Source organism: Myotis davidii, unplaced genomic scaffold (genome assembly GCF_000327345.1).
Source record: "Myotis davidii unplaced genomic scaffold, ASM32734v1 scaffold53, whole genome shotgun sequence".
Lineage (NCBI taxonomy): Eukaryota > Metazoa > Chordata > Mammalia > Chiroptera > Vespertilionidae > Myotis > Myotis davidii.
Window position 1 is genome coordinate 4523335 of NW_006286140.1, and position 4413 is coordinate 4527747.

Sequence of the window (4413 nt, forward strand, 5' to 3'; positions counted from 1 at the left end):
AATAATTTAATTATAAATTCTTCCAGCCTCTCACAATAGGGTGGTGAAGACCTGGGGCAGGATGGAAACCAGGTTGGGGGAGCTTCTCACTTTCTCATATGCTAGCTCATGGAGGGTATGGGTGCACTCTGCTCTGGGTAGGTAAGCTTAGTGGGGTGGGCTTTGATCCACAGTTTTAACGCATAGTTGTCTACTCGAGTCTGTGATCCAGCACTAAATCGATCTAACTCTGGGAGTACTGGGGACATATCTATTACCTCATGATTTATATTAAGAAAGTTAACATTTTCACCTTTTTGTCTGTCTCTTATGTCTTATTTTTCAAATGTATCCAAACTCTATAGAGGAAGAAAGGGGTGTCTGGTATTGACTGTCTAAAACCTAAACAATATACAGTACAAATAGATGAATGCTCTGATATTCCTAATTCTTTTAAGAAAAAACTCCCTAAATAGATTATGATGTCTTCAAGGACAGGTTGCATGTTATACTTCTTTACATCACTACTACCAAAGAGAGGCCTTGCAATAGGAATGGAGAGTTGTAAAGAGCACAAACACGTGACCTGGCCACTCTTACCCCTTATAGCTGTAACATCTTTTAAACTTTGTGTTATAAATGCTGAAACTCATCAAAAGCATTTCAGCAGAGCTTTACTGTTCCCTGAGCCTCAAAACCATTCCTCAGTGACATGGATGGAGTGCTGACGGGGACCTCCTGTAGGCTAAGGTGAGTTTCCCTGGAATCCTCCAGCTTCCTGTTGCACACAAACTCCCTCAGGGAGGATGGTATTCCAGCAGCCCTTTCCTTCAACTTGTTGCCATACGCAAATGCCCACTGGTCACAGGCACCATGGCCTTGCCTAGGCTGCTGCACTACGATGGATTACAAAAGGGTCAGAAATTCATGTTCTAAAACGTAGGTGGAGGTTGGCAGCCACAAGCCAAATATGATCTGCAATTATGAGTTTTGGTCCAGCTTTTTTTTTAAAAAAAATAGTTACCAACATTTAAAAATTGAGAGAGGTCAGAAAATGATTTGATCCCTGGCTTCTCTTGAAGAATTAGGTTAGCCTTGGGCCTCTGTGCATAGAATGCAACATGGCTCTAGAGCCAAACAGTGGCAGTCCCTGGAGATAGTGGTGAGTTTCCAGCTCCCCACTGACCTAACCTCTCCCTATTGCTTTCTGTTAACCATCTGGATTTCCAAGAACTTCTATTTATGACTATTTTTTAAAAATACATTTCTATTGATTTCAGAGAGGAAGGGAGAGGGAGAGAGAGATAGAAACATCGATGATGAGAATCGCTGATTGACTGCCTCCCACGCGCCCCCAACTGGGGCTGGAGCCCATGGTCTGGGCATGTGTCTGGGCCTGGAATCCAACTGCGTGACCTCCTGGTTCATAGGTTGATGCTCAACCACTGAGCCATGCTGGCTGGGCATGACTATTTTCCCCTAAACATTCTGCTATCCCCGCTAAGCACATTTGAGAGCAGCATGCTCTTTCAGGGCTTTGCGTTTGTGCCAGATTCCCTCTAGCTATGGAGCGTTCTCTTCATATTTCTTTATAGTATTTGTCGTGTGGAAGTCCTCTGCCTCAGGAGTGGGTCCTCACAGCTAGTGTAGCCTATATACGCTAGGAGGTACAGAGTACAGAACCGACCTGCCACCTCTCCCCGCCGTGTGTGCCTATAAGGGCTTATCGTGGGGACTGCGTCATCTGGAAGTTCTTATCATTTATTCTACACTATGTCTGAAGGTTGAGGGAGAACCTCATACAACTCTCAACCTATCCCAGTAGCCAAGATTATGAACCCAGAGTGGCAACCCCCAGGAATTGCCTATTGGCACTCAAGCTGACTGAGGCCCTAGCCAATTCCACTGTGGAAACTAGCGGCATTGTGGCCTTAGCTATATTTAAGTGCCAGTGTCCCCCAGGAAACCCCCTGGGATGAAATAATGAGGACTATCTCAGCTAAGTGTCATGGAGGCCCAGTTAAGCTTAGAAAATCCTCATTAGCTATGACTGCATTGCCCTCTCTCATTATAAATCTGCCGAAGTGTCCATTACCCCAGGCTATTACCTAATTATTGCTAAACAACTTCATTATCTAATAATTTTCAGTAGGACAAGTGAAAAAGTTAGTGACTTACTAGTTACTCTCTTTGCTTCTTTGCATTCTTGATGCGTTTCCAAAGCATCTTAGCAAGCAGTTCAGCAGCAGCTGAGACGATCTCATTTGTTTGGGGCGGGTGGGGGTTCAGCTATACCAATCTTTGTGCCAACAATATTTGCACAGTTCAGAATACATCTATGCCAGTTAGGTGTAGTTGGCTGTGTATAAGAGACTTCAGAGGCCAAAGTAATAATAAGAAATAATGTTACTAGGTAACAGTTACGTGGTGCTTAGTAGGTGCTAGGGCCTGCTGTAAGTGCTTACGCCCTTTGACAGGGATTAGGAAGTAGGTAGTTACTTGCCCATCTCCCAGAGGAGGAACCTACGGCCCAGAATGGTTAGGTGATATGCTTAAGCTTATAAAGTAGGAAGCGGTGCAGCCAGCCATGAAAAAAGTGAAACCTTGCCATCTGTGACAATGTGGATGGACCGCGAGGGCTTCGGAGTCCACACTGTTAAGCAAAACATAAAGGGCTGGATGGTTCTCTGTGTTGAAGCTGGGCTATGTCCCACTTCCTCCTCACTTTATGGCAACTTACTTTCATGAAAATTAGCATCTACATAATTTATATATTGCTTTGAATGCTTTTAAAAATACTTTTAAAAAATAGAGGCTAAATGGTCCCTTGTTATATAAATATATATAATATACATAACACGATGTGATGCAGCATTTAAATTTTTTTCTATTTAATAAATATATGCCCACTTCACCTATTTCTCCCACCCCCACCCCTACCTCAAGCAACCACCAATAATCTACTCTTTTGTTCTCCATATCTATGAGCCTTTTTTAAGCTTCTGCATAGAAGAGAGGTCATTCAGTATTTGTCTTTCTCTGTCACTTAGGATAATGCCCTCCATGTCCATCCATGTTGTTGCAGATGGCAAGATTTCTTTTGTTTAAATGGCTGAATAATATTCCCTTTTGTGTGTCTGCGTGTGTATAACATTTTCTTTATCCATTCTTCCATCAATGGGCACTGAGACTGTTTCTTGGCTATTGTAAATAGTGCTGCGATAAACCTGGTGGTACTTTTATCATTTTGAGTTAGTGTTTTCATTTTCTTTGGATAAATTTCCAAAAGTGGAATCGCTGTTTTATTTTTAATTTTTGGAGAACCTCCATGCTGGTTTACATGTGGCTGCACCAATTTACATTTCCACCAACATTGCATATGGTTCCCTTTTCTCCACATTCTTGCCAGCACTTATTTCTTGTCTTTAAGTTAATAGCTGCTCTAACAGGTGTCAAGTGATATCTCCTTGTGGTTTGGATTTGCATTGCTCTGATGATTAGTGATGCTGACCCTTTATATTTTTTTCTTGCCTAAATGCTCTGGCTCGGACTTCCACCACCATGTTGAACAGAAGTGGTGAGAGTGGGCCCAGATACAAACTAGTATGGAGAAGGCGTAAAATGGTTCTTCTTGAGACAATGATGCCAAGCTCAGCAAATCAGTGTGATTCCTGGCAGAGCTGAGTGCCCATTTGAAGGCGGTGGTCATACATTTCCAATGACAAAATCTTCTGCATTATGGAAATTTCTCCAGCATCATTCAGTTACATCATAATAACATAGAGAAGGCCTTCAGCGACATCTACCCAAGGTCACAATGGTTGAGGGTGATTATATGTTTGGACCACAGAAACTGAGGTTGAGAAGAAATTAAAAGAAAATAGGAAGGGGGCTGATGAATATAGAGAATATAGAAGGAGTCTGTGGGGATTTGAGATCTCAGTGAAGTCAAAGCATTTTCCTTGTATGGAAAGTGAGTGGGAAGTTAGCCCAGGGAAGGGACTGTGTATGTACCTTGAATGATAGTGGATTGCCTAGTTGCCAGTCCCAGCACGGTGTTGCATTCAAAACAAATATGAGTCCAACATGCAAGAAAGCATCAAAAGCATTTTAAATTTTTTTTCCCGAAATGCTTTGAAAGAGGGAAAAGAAGAATTATATTTCTTATCACAGTGAAACATAAATTTCCCTTTGCTTATCACTTTCCCCAACATTTTCCTTCTCACCTCTGCTGCAGCATCATCTTCTAGAACTACAGTCTGCAATTCGAGTGCATTTCTCTCCCTTTTATCTTCATCTTCCAGATCTCTCTGTTCTGCTGGGAAGAGCTTTGGGTCCTTTGTAGCATGAAACAATCAAGTCTTGCTCTGTTCCATCTAGTTTTTCAGCTGTGCCCATTATGTGGATCAGCACAACAAAGTCCGGTAGCTTTCA